Source organism: Mus caroli, unplaced genomic scaffold, assembly GCF_978045245.1.
Source record: "Mus caroli unplaced genomic scaffold, Mus_caroli_1 scaffold_8, whole genome shotgun sequence".
In the NCBI taxonomy this organism is placed as follows: Eukaryota; Metazoa; Chordata; class Mammalia; order Rodentia; family Muridae; genus Mus; species Mus caroli.
The window spans coordinates 22,990,022-23,003,489 of record NW_028227263.1 but is presented as its reverse complement, the minus strand read 5'-3'; positions in this window follow the sequence as shown (position 1 = coordinate 23,003,489).

The following is a 13,468-nucleotide window of genomic DNA, read 5'->3' as shown; positions in this document are numbered from 1 at the left end:
TGACACTTTGCCTCATTATGGTCTGACACAGGCTAGGTGTTTGTTAACTTGACACAAGCCAGCATCATTTTGGAAGAGTAAACCTCAACTGAGGAATTGGCTTCCCTCACATTGGCCTGTGAACAATTCTGTGGAGCATTTTCTTGCTTAGTGATTGATGTGGGAGTGCTCAGCCCACTAGAGACAGTCATTGAGAAGGTGGCCCCAGGTGAATTGGAACGCAGACTGAACAAGCCATGGAGAGCAAGCCAGTAGGCGGTGTTCCTTCATGGCCTTCCTACACCAGGTTCCAGCCTTGACTTCCATACATGATGGACTTTAAGGAATAAGATGAAAGAAACCCCTTTTCCCCATAAGTTGCTTTTGATCAGCATGCAATAGCACAAAAACCAGGACAAGCCCAGAAACAATGGAGCTGACCAGAATCACTGAGTCAGACAGAGATCACTGAAACCATCAGCTAAAATAACTCTTTCCTCTTTTTAAGTAGTATTTGTTAAAGCTGACTGGTACACTTAATGCTTATTAAATATATTTTGAATAACTTCATTAGTGGATGGATGGATGGATGGATAGATGGATAGATGGACGGACGGACGGACGGATGGATGGAAGAGTAGCCCTATGAAGATGAAAGGACAGAAACAGATGTTAATGGAGAGGGGAAATTTCCCCCTGCTGTCTGAAGGTTTAATACTTGACTCTGTGAAATAAATTGACAGTAGACAAAGTAGCAGGAGAATAGAAAATGTGTATGTATGTATGATTACATGAATAGAGACAGCACTGGAAAGACAGCACCCCCAAACCTAGTGGAACCTAGAAGCTTCTATATCCTCTTGATGGCTAGAACAGATTAGGAGAAATAAATTATTTGGGAAAAAAAAAAGAAAAAAAAAGATTCTCAGAAGATCAGGTGAGAGTATCAGGCATGGTAACAAAGTCCAGTCTTATCTCCTGGGATGAACTTAATGCTCCCTGGCTGATGGCCTTCCTGGTTCATGGCAACCGAGTGTCCTTAGGCATATGAAAGAAGTTCTAGAAGGCCCCTCTCTGCACACACTGCTCCCCAAAGCACCCTCAGCTTGAGGTCTGAGTGGCACATTTTAGAGAGATTCTCATGAGCTCCATCACTATCCATGGAACTTCCACATGTGTGGAGGCAGCATCAGCATCAACATACCCAAAGGGTAGGTCAGAAAGATCTCTTGGGACTGGGGCATGATACATGATAGCCCCCAGTTTGATCCCTCCTGCCCTATTGCCTTGTGCAAGGAAGGAAGCCTAAAGGAGAGATGCTTGCTTAAACCCACATGCCTGCTTTGGGATTTGTTAGCTCCAAGTTCTAGCCTAAAAATACTCTTCTCTGATATCAAGGACAAAATTTATAAACATGAAAGTGGTTATTATGGTTTAATCACAGGTTTAGTGGTAGTGACTCTTGGCAATCTCTCTGGGGCATTAACCAGAGCTGAGTAAATATGTCACAAAGGTGGTATTTTTAGTCTCACCCACCCTTCCAAACTGAACGGGAATATCCCTTCAGAAGGTCCCTGTGACTCCCTGGGCCCCACCCCAGCCCCTGCTGCTCAGAAACAGTAGTCAGTGGGGATAAGGTGGTTGCCACTAAATGGAATCGAAGGAAGAAGTGGATGAGTAGCTCCAAGGGCCCACTTCATCTTTTGTCCTTTTCCAGTAGGAACCCTAGTTTGAAGTCCAAAGTAACACATTTAGGGACAACATTTCCTGAATTTCTTCAGTATCTCCAAAATGTGTACATTTGTTGAATCGGATTAGGGCCAAGAGATACGTACCCTAATGAAAAGAGCTCCCATGGGATTGAGGCATAGTAGGCTGAATCTTCAAATTGAATCTAAGGAGAAGATCCTTTCCAAACCTGGAACCAGAAAGCCAATCTGTGTCTGTTGTGTGCTTCTGGACTCCATGGCTAATTCACACACCTCTTTGGCTGAAAGCTAAATGCAACCAATGGAGGGAAAGAGATCTGTTCCCAAAGAAAGCCTTTCTCCCAACCTTCTGCCTCATGACTACTCCAGGACTTCGTCCTAGGGCCACACTGCATCTCTGAACCAGTGCTGTAAAACTTTGAGGATGAAGTTGGCACCCCATCATGTAGGGTGAGTGCTATCACACGCAGTCAGCTGGTTGGGGCTGGGGTCAGAAATGCACAGCCTCTCACCACATTCCAAGATGGAGAAAATGCATTTTGTGAACTCTTGAACATGACAGATGCTGAGCTTGGAACTTTACCTGTGGCCATCATCTCTCCCAGTCTTTATAATGGCCTTGTGGGGTCAGTACTGTGGAGTCAGTACCCTCCTTTTATAGCTGGGGCTACATAGCATTGCCAGTTTCACATAGCAGATGAGCATTTAAACCTGAATCCACCCCTCAGAGTCTATGGTTTTATCTAAGGAGCTCATTGCATTCTCCCCAGGAAAGTTTGGCCTACAGAAGTGTTGGAGGATATTTGATTACACTGTGAACCTCGAGAATGTATTATTTACTGGAAAACCCTGTTTTTAATTGTGTTGTGGCTCAGCCTTAGCACTCTCCTTTAATCCAAGAGCTTTCTGGTTGAGTATGTAAATAGGATTAAATAAAGTCAACCATAGGTCAAGAGGCAGAGCAAGCAACCAGTTGACAGGAAGTGAACAAAGGATTATTAAGAAAAAAACATAGAGAGTAAGAGGAAGTCAGGAGGACAGAGAGGCACTCAGGAAGCAGAAGGGAGGAAGACTCAGTTTGAAGGAGGGTTTTTGAGCCTGTGTGAGAGAGGGGCATTGCTAGTGGGAGGTCAGCTGAGGAAGAAGGTCTGCTGGGTGCTTTCTCTGCCTCTGAGGTAGCAGGCTCTCACGGTAGCATCTGGCTCCCAAAAGAACACAGAGTTTGAAGCCCTGTGCAACCATCTGCCCTTCTGTTTGTTTTCTGGTAAAGAACTGTGACATAATACAAACTTGCTCTTCATTTCCAGTTTCCATCACTAGAGCTCCTGAACCCTTAAAATTCCCTAAATTGAATTTCCGTTTATTATTCATAAGCCCCTTCTAAACACACTAAATGTATCCTAATTAATGAGGAGTCTTTTAGAGGGCCCCTAGACAGCTTCAAGATGGAGAATGGCTTGCCAGAATCTTCAGGCCCTCCAGAAAGGGGAAAGGCTGAAACTGTGTTACTCGCCAATGGCTTATGACTTAATTGATCATGCCTACATAATGAAACTTTCATTAAGACAACAACAACCTTAAGCCCTGTGGCTCATGGAGTTGAATGCACTGCAGCATCTGGAAGTCTTGTGGGAATGAGACAAGACAGTCTAAGCTTTTAACTCCTCATACATGCTATCAATTTTGAATTAAACTGTGGGAGACTCTACTAGTGTTGAAGAATTGATACACAGCGGGGGGAAAGCCCAACTCATCTTGTAAACCACAGTTCAAACTTCATGGAGGGAACTTCAAGGACATGTGATTCTGACAGAGCCGGCTCGCCTCCACCCTCAGAACCCTGAGGCTCAGGACTCCGCAGGTAAAGGTGCCTGTTGGAAAGCATAATGACCTGGGACCCACACTGTGGAGGCACAAGGCGCACGCTGTCCTATGACCTCCATGTGTTCCCCACAGCATGCCCACACCTACACACACAAATAAATAATTAAATGTAATTTTTAAAATTTAAGAGTTCATGGTCATGGGCTAAAGAAATGCCTTCATAGCATTTGAAATGTAAATGAAGAAAATATCTAGTAAAAAAAAAAAAAGAAGAAGAAGAAGAAGAAGAAATGTCTTCATAGGGCTGAAAAGGCAGCTCCAGCCATTGAAGGCTAGGCTCACGGCCAAAAATATAAAAAACGCCTTCGTGGGTCAGAGAACTTGCTGAGCAAACTTGAGGTCCTGAGTTTAAAGCCCCAGAACCTGTATAAAAAGCCAGGAATGATGCAGCTGCCCGTAACTAGCACTGTGGGGAGGGGTTGGAGACAGGAAGATCTCACTGACTGACCACCTAGCTCGAGGCTCAGTGAGAGACCCTGTCTTAGAGTTATCATAAAACAGGCAACCTGAAATCCTCCTAGGAACAAATGGGCATGCGCCCACATACAACATATACATACAATACACATACAACACGCACATACAACACACACAAGTAAAAGAATTCAAGGTCACCCTCAAATACCCAACTAGTTTGAGACCAGCCTGAACTACATGAGACCCTGTCTCAAAAAATTATTTGATATGATATAATTTTACCATTTATTAAAGAAAACACTGCTTTTAATATTAAAAATTGCATTTGGGGGGCTGGGCCGTGGTTGTGCAACACCTTTAATCTCAGCACTTGGGAGACAGAGGCAGGCAGATCCTTGAGTTTAAGGCCAGCTTGGTCTACAAAGTAAGTTCCAGGAAAGCCAAGGCTGCACAGAGAAACTCTGTCTCAAAGAGAGAGAGAGAGAGAGAGAGAGAGAGAGAGAGAGAGAGAGAGAAAGGAAGGAAGGAAGGAAGGAAGGAAGGAAGGAAGGAAGGAAGGAAGGAAAGAGAGAGAGAAAGAAAAAAGAAGAGAGAGAAAGAAAGAAAGAGAAAAAGAGATAAAGAACAAAAGAAAGAAAGAAGAAAGAAGAAAGAAAGAAAGAAAGAAAGAAAGAAAGAAAGAAAGAAAGAAAGAAAGAAAGAAAGAAAGAAAGAAAGAGAAAGAGGGGGGGGAAGAAGAAAGAAAAGAAATTCTGTCCTAACCCCAAGCCAAAATTTATTGAAAATTTTTATGAGATGTAAGTTAACAATTCGAACAGCAATTTCTAAAATCAAACATTCTAACACAATATACTCCAGAGATATATGGATTTGATACCCGCGTGCCGTCTGTGGGAAAGTATTAAAAGCCTGCTTTCCATAATTAGATCGTTAAGTTCCTATAAGAGCTGAAAGTTTTGCAAATACAGTAAAAACACCAGAGCTCATAACTAACACCGTCTCAGAGCTGAGCTGAGGTGGTTCGGGCAGCATTCGTCAGCCTGGTGAGACTGCATTCGCTCTACAAAGTGCTTCTGTGTTCAGAACAGGTGCTGAAGTCATGATGCAACCCAGGCAAGCACTGCCAGGAACACCAGGGTACACTGCAAATTTGATGGATTTGAATTGAATTTTTTAGTCATTGAGTAAACAGAACCCTTTTACTGTTGCTAAAGTTTTCATGACCCCCGTGTGCAGTTACCCCGTAATGGTTTGTGTACAGTTTAATAACTGTGCGCTAAGGAAACAGAACAGTAGCATGCATGTGGAGATTTACTGGCTTGCCCTGTGTGGTTCTAGGCTAATAATTGGACAATAACACTCTACCTATATCCTGCAAAGAACCAAGTAGCTACTTGTCCTGGATGCCTCAGCATGAGGGATCAGGTCATACAGCCCCAGTTGGAACCTGAAGACCTGGGAGCTCTCTGAAGAGTCACTGGGATGAGGAAAGATTAAAAAAAAAAAGCTAGAGTCTGATGTCCACGCGCAGCAACATTATCGGACATTCTCAGGGAGAGTGGAATTCTCCTGTACCTTCTTCTTCATCATCTTTTGTTTCATCTGTTACTCGAGGCTACAGAGACAAAATAAGTGATATTTCACCCTATGATCATGGCTATTTGGATTCTGAGCAGCAATATGGAGAATAGAAAGAGATAGTAATGGTGGAAAATGTCATTATAGGACAGGTCTCTAAGATAGTGACATCTGGACTCTAGTCTAGAGCAGTGGTTCTCAACCTTCCCAAAGCGGCAACCCTCATGTTGTGGTGACCCCACCCCCACCCCCACCCCCCAACCATAAAATTATTTTTTGCTGCTACTTCATAACTACAACTTTGCTACTGTCATGAATTGTAATGTAAATATGTGTGTTTTCCAACGGTCTTAGGTAACCCCTGTGAAAGGGTCATTCGACCCCACAAGGGGTCACGACCCACAGACTGAGAACCACTACTCTAGATGAATGTCCCACATTTGTACCATATCTTCCACACTGAGATGTTCTCCTGTACTCCCAGCCTCTCTGAGAACACCCAAAGGATACAGCAGAGATGTATCTACTGCTCCCCCACCGTGTCTCTTAGTGCCGTTAAGCTGACAATCACGGTTAGCTGTCATACCTGACCATTTAGAGCCTTGCATTCCTCTAGGCTCCAATAGTATCTGTGGGATTGGTCCAAGCATGAAGGGCACAGACTTCTGTTCTAGGAAAAGCACATCCTTGAGTCCAGCTCTGTTGCGGCCTGCCCGCAGTCCACAACACGAACGGTTCAACTGAGAATGGCAGTTCGAACTGAAAAGAGAGGAATCTAGACGGGGCGGAAGAAACAATGGAGCCAAGACAACAAACATTCTGATCAAGGCTCAATTTTACTATTTTCAGACACTCAGTTATAAAGGAAGGGGGAGGGAACCCAATATCCCGCCAAGTAACTCAGGGTCCAGTAGCAGGACGAACACGTGTGTGCCTCCAGGCAGCAAAGGCAGGTTCCAGCAGTAGGCGTGGCAGGACGAATGAGCAGGAAGCTCCACCCTTGAGCAAGCAAGTTCCAGGCTGGGGGAAGGGAGGCCACACAGCTCTGCTACTGACTTACTCTGTGGCCTGAGTCATTTGGTCCCGTGAGGCTTTGTTTGAGAAAGATTACACTAGGTCAGGGCTTCATACTGTGGACAAGGGGGCATCAGAATCACCTGGAGGCTGGGCTGAGATGCAGGGCAGGGCAGCTGAGAGCATGGCAGCAAGAACTCATAGGGAAAATGGTTCACATCACAGAAGGACAGATGGCAGAGAGCAAAGCAGGAACCAGGGAAGGTATAACATGCAAACACCCACTGCTAGTGACTTACTTCCACCACCCAGGTCCCACATCCTGAATGGTCCATAGTCTCCACCACCAGCTGAGAACAAAGCATTCAAGCTGTGAGCCTGAAGGGGACACTTCAATTCCCACCATAACAGGGGACACAGCCCACAGCGTGGTCCTTCCTGTCTCAGAGGGCCCATGCTCTGTTTCATTCTTACACTTTCCTTCCAACCCTTAGTCTACTCTAGGCTCCATGTCCCAACCCCCCAACAACAGAGAACTGTGGCTAAGCAGATAAGCCTTAATTTTACAGACCATGGCCTCTGTCTAGAACCCCAAAAGCCCTCTTGGGTTGTTCTTTCTTAGGACAGGTGCTTCACTCTGATGGGCCAAATGAGATCAGATCACCATGCAGGGAGGAAATAAAGAGAAACCACTCAGAAAGTATGTCAACCAAGCAGGCAGCCCATCTCACCACTGCACAAATAATCAAAGTATAAGATTTGGAGTCATTACTGAAACCCTAGCTGGGGGTGAACTCAGTGGTCCAGCCTTAGCTAACAGGTCTGACGCCCTGGGTTCTACCCCCATCATTAGTTGAATCGATGATTTTCAGTGTGTGTGTGTGTGCGTGCGCGAGTGCGCGCGTGGTCATGCACCTGTAAAGGTCAGAGGACAACTTGTGGAAGTCAATTCTTTCCTTCAACGTGGCGCTGGGGTCTTGAACTTAGCTTAACCTGAGCACCTTTACCTGCTGAACCATCTTGCCTGCCCCAAAGTGATGAGTTTTAGTCCATGTCCTTAGAGAGGGGAAAACAAAGGAGGCAAATGAGGTTTGTAATGGGAACAAGAACGGGTGAACTGCATGAGTTCATTCTATGAAAGTGAATGTGCTGAGGTGATGTCTCCATTTACGGAGAAATAAAATCAGAGTGGACGACCAGATGTTTGCAGCGCTTACCTCTAAGGAACGGGCTGAGAGGAGTTTTCTTCATCTTGTGCACATCTGCATTTGCATAAGTCTATTAAAAGTTTAATGTGGATAATAAAAATGCTAAAACATGAGGAGAGAGAATTAAAAGACTAGACACTTAAGATGAAATAATTCTTTTGTTTAAATTCCCATAAACCAAGGCTGAGATAAAAAGACGAAAATAGATGCGATTTAAAAGAAAAGAATGAAAATCAATGCAAAGAAGTTATAACAATCATACATTCAAAGTTTAAAAAAAAACTCACAAAGTGAGCTGCTAAAGATGGAACCATGAGGAAGGGGACAGGGGGGAACAAAGGCCAAAGTTCAAAACAGAGAGTGGAGGAAGGCAGATGCTGGAAGCCACCCGCTGTCATTGGAGAACACAGGTTTTGTCTGGCTTCCAAGCCCTGGGCCCTGTCTCCCTTCACCTCACATCCCTGTACCCTGTCACCTGCTGAACCTTTTCAAAGCCTGTTTGTGAACACAGAGTCCACTACAGCTCTTTCAGCCACAAGATGCACTCAACACCTGTGTTAGCACAACCAAGCTGAAGGGTCCTCTCAGGACACTGCTCACCCTTACTAGAGCAGAGAAGAGCTGAATTCTGATCCAGACAAGTTCCCTCTTTCAAGAGTGAGGAATGCAACATGACAATCCCGTCAATAGCACTCAGCAGCTGTGTGGAAGAGGCTGTGTTAACTCAAGATTCTCTGTCCAGGGACGTGGGGTGTGGGGTGTGGAGGTGTGTGTATGTATGTGATGTATGCATGTGTGGTATTTGTGTCTGGGGTTGTGTGTGTGTGTGCGTGTGTGTGTCTGTGTGTCTGTGTGTGTGTGATATGCATGTGTGGTATTTGTGTCTGGGAGTGTCTGTGTGTGTGTGTGATATATACATGTGTGGTATTTGTGTGTGTGTGTGTGTGTGTGTCTGTGTCTGTGTCTGGGTGTGTTATATGCATGTGTGGTATTTGTGTCTGGGGGAGTGTCTGTGTGTGTGTGTGTGTGTGTGTGTGTGTGTGTGTGTTCCTTCGCACCATAGCATACATGTAGAAGTCAGAGGAAAATTTGCAGAAGTCAGTTTTCTGCTTCCACCATGTGGGTCTCAAGGAATGACTGAACTCTGGCTTGGTAGCAAGCGCCTTCACCTGCTGAGCCATCATGCCAAGCTCTGTATTTTTTTTTCTTTCTATCAGGCTGAGTTTGGGGATCACACATTCTCCTACGGACATTTTTTTCTGTTGCATGCCTTCAAAGGTTTTGAGGAGATCCATCTTGAGAATCTGGTGAATTGGGACAGAAGATTAGGTTTCACTCAATGCACATCCCTTACACTAAGTCAGATGGGATCATCCTTCCCGGGATCACAATCAAGAGAGTGCTAAGCGCAAGAGGCCAACTCTCTCTGTCTCTCTCTCTGTCTCTCTCTCTGTCTCTCTCTCTGTCTCTCTCTCTGTCTCTCTGTCTCTGTCTCTGTCTCTCTCTCTCTCTGTCTCTTCCCTTCCCTTCCCTCCAACCCACTCTTTCTTATATCTCTCCAGAGTCTCACTATAACACTCTAGCTGGGTTGAAACTCAATATTTAGACTAGGCTAGCCTTAAAGTCACAGATGTCCACGTTTCTGGCTCTTGAGTTCTGGGATTAAAGGTGACGAACATTACAGCAGGCTGCCTGCAGTTCCTGTTCCCTTTATTTAAAGACACTAATTCCAGGTTTCCAGAACAATGTAACAAGATGACTTTTTTTTTTTCCAAAATAAATTGAGATGATAGAGAACTGCCAAATGGACAGTAAGAGACCAGGGACTGCTGTCTTCCCACCTCCACCCCAATCCCGGCTAAGGCTGCTCAGTACACTCTAAGGCCCAGGCCACAGCTAAGAGGAACACTAATGAGCAAGATAGGCTAGCCAGTGCGGGGAAAGGTCTGGACCTGTGGGTGCTGCGATCCTCCACGAGCCACCATCTTATTTGTCGTTTTGGGTTTTTGTGTGCCTGAGGATCAAACCCAGAGCCTCACGCATGCTAGGCAGTCAGGCTACCTCCAAGCCACAACCTCAACCCCACATCATGTTTTTAGGCCAATTTGTTTGGATTCTGTCTACTGCAATAGGAAAATCTTTTTGGAATTGGGAGTTGGCTCATTTGGTCAAACAACTTGCCTTTTAAGTGTGAGACTCTGACTTGGATATTCAGAACTCATGGTAAATCATCACTCAGGAGGCAGAAGCAGGCGGATCTCAGAGTTCCAGGCCAGCCTGGTCTATAGAGTGAGTTCCAGGACAGCCAGGGCTACACAGAGAAACCCTGTCTAGAAAAACTAGGAAAAAAAAAATCAGTCAGGCACAGTGGTGACCACTTATACTCCCAGCATTAGCGAGGCAGAGGCAGAGCCTGGGATTGCTGGAGCTCAGTATATAGCTAGACCTAGTCTATTTGGTGAAGTTCCAGTCTAATTAGAAACCCTTTCAACAAAAAGCAGAAGGTGGTGAGTAATGACACCCAAGGTTGTTTCGGGACCTTCACACAAACTCAAACACATGTGTCTGTGACCCCACTACCACACACACACACACACACACATAAAGAAACAAAAAGAAGATAAGAAGAAAGGACAGATAAGGGAAAGAAGAAAAGAGAGGGGGGAGGGAGGGAAGGAGGCATGCAAACAAGGGGGAGGATTTTTCTTACACTCACATTCACAGTTCATCTCTGGCTGTGAATGCTCCCAGGCTTAAACTGCTTCTGTGGCTTTCTACTGTCTGCCCACCTCCACCCCCACCCCCATCCCCATCCCACCCTCCTTTTCTTTCACTTGGGAGACTCATGAGAACACAATCCCTGCCTTTCTGATGTTTTCTCTTTCTTGAGGTATCCCCAAAGCCAGCAAGGACATGAAAGGGCTTCCAATGGGTACGTACTATCAAGCGAGTGACTTATTGACCAGAATAAAGAGAAGATTCCAAACTATGCTAGCCCAGAGGTTAGCCTCTGTGTCCATATTCAAAGGCTGCTGGATGGAGTCTTTCTAGTATAATTAGCCCCCAGGGCTCCATCTTCCTATATTTTCTGTCATTCACTGGATGGCTAGCACCAGATATCAAATAAACACACTTTTCTCCTGTGTGCTTCCAAAAGTTCTCAGAATGACTTTCTTACAGTTTAGGATTTCTGAGTGCAGACTGGGTGTCTCCCCCACAACAGCTACAGTCCTCGCCAGTCCCCATTTCTTTTTCGGCCACCGTTGAGCTGTTGACACACTGCTCAGTGTCCGTGTGGTGCCTGTCCACTCTTTACTACCAGTGCCACTGTGAAGCTTCCTGCCAACCACCTGTCCCTTTCTTGCTCTGGGTGATGTGGACACACCTTCAGTATGCAGGCCCAGTAATTCATGAAGGCTGAGTTCCACATCCTCACCCATAAGGAGAATGCAAATCAAAACTCCATTGAGATTCCGTTCTCATTCGAGTATCTTGGAATGACGATCATCAAGAAAACAAGTGGCGATAAGTGCCAGTGGGGACCGGGATGGGGGGAGACTTACTTAACGCTGATGGGAACGCAAACTGGTACAGCCACTGTGGAAATTAGTGTGGAGGTTCCTCAAGAAAGCTAAAAATACTACTCACATACAAACCAGCTATGCCGCTCTAGGTACACACCCAAAGGAGCCCAAGTCAGCGCAGCACAGACACCTGTACCTCCGTGTTTATGGCTGCATTGCTCACAACAACAGCAATAAAAGAACCAGCCTAGATACCCACAGCATGCCATAAAGAAAACATGATGTGAGGTATGTGTGTGTGCATGCATGTGAGCGTGTGCATGTGTGCATGTGAGCATGTGCACATGCATGTGAGCAGATGAGCAGGCACACACATGCACAATGGTATATTATTTAGCCATAAAAAAGGGAGGGAATTTCATATCATAGAAGTATGGCAGGAAAACAGATGGGACTAGAGATCATCATTTTAAGCAAAATAAGCCAAACTCAGAAAGACAAATATCATGCTTTCTCTCAACTGTAGAATCTGGATTGTTCTAAGATGTAAAAGTGAAGGGGATTATTTAAGGAGTAGAAGAAGAGGAAGCAAGGAGCACCAGAGGGGATATCGGGTGAAAAAGCACAAATGGAAATGATTAAAGATGTGTACCACACTCACGACTGCTCATGATGCTTGGGATCAGACAAGACAACATATTTTGGGAGCTAGAGAGAACTGTCTCATCAGTCACACAGATACACATAAATAAAATAAATGTTCTCAAAATAAAAATATTTTATGTCATATTTTCTTAGTGGTATAACAAGAGCGTGCCTCCCCTGTTTTCAAATATTTGTCCAAAAATTTACATTCTCTATAGATCATGTGCTTCATCATGCTTTTTAAAATAATTTTACTTCGTTTTTATTTTTTAAGATTCATTTTCTTTTTAGTTATATGTATGGTGGGTGGGTTCACACGAGTGCAGATGCCCAGGGAGGCAAGAGGCGTGAGATGCCCTGGTGTTGCAGTTACAGGTGACTCTGAGTCACCCAGCTCAGGTGCTGGGAACTTCACTGAGCTCCTCAGGAAGAGCAGCACAAACTCTCAGCCACCAATCTATCTCTCCAGCCCCTCCACTTGATTTCAGACAGACAGGCTTTTCTTACCACTGATATCAAGAGGTTTGTGGCTTTGTGTTGTTGTTGTTGTTGTTTGTTTTGTTTTTTTAAAGAGCACTTTGCACTCTCATTTTTTGTTGTTATATTATGGGTTTTGTTATTTTTAGTGCATGCATGAGTGAGTGTGTGTGTGTGTGTGTGTGTGTGTGCACGCGCTCACATGCGTATGATGGAAGGGAGGAATGTGCTTGTCACAGCACATGTGTGGAAGTAGGAGAACATCTTTGGGGGAGTCAATTCTCTCCTATCACTGAGGGTTCTGGGAATTGAACTTGCGTGCACACACACACACACACACACACACCACATTCCTGATGATGCATATCACACAGGTCATTATTGTTGAAATAGGTCTCACTTGTAACTCAGGTTCTGAGCTCAAGTTCTGTCTGCCTCAGCCTCTTGAGCCCAGGGAGCTGGGGTCACTGTTGGCACCTTTGGCCTTCAAGGCGGTCTTTGAAGTCAAGAGGTTGGTGGCTTTGTGTTGTTGTTGTTTTGTTTTGTTTGTTTAAAGAGCACTTTGCATTCTCATTTTATTTAGCCCAGAATGCACAGGCAATTGAAGAATAATGCAGAAAAATCCATCATTTTCTTCATGAATTTTTCTATTATTTTGTGCTCAGCTGGGCTCTTCTTGTTTCCTTGTAATTTTTCTAAACACCAATTTGAATTTTTATGTATTACAACCCAGGGCAGTCCCGTTTGTTTGGGGGGGCTTGCTGCTGTGCTTCATGAGGCCTTCCCCTCCCCTGGAGCTGATGAAATTATCCTGCACACTGTATCAGAGTTCTTTTATGGTTTCATTTTTATGATTGTCACTTTTGAATAAATTAAAATTAATAACATTTCCGTATAAAAGCAGTGTTTGTGACAAATGCATACACACTATATCATATTTAGGAAAGATAGGCCAGTAAATAGAACCGAAAAGAAGTGAGAAGTCATCCTTTCTCGTCTAGTTAAGAGCACATGTTACTTTACTTTTTCAAAA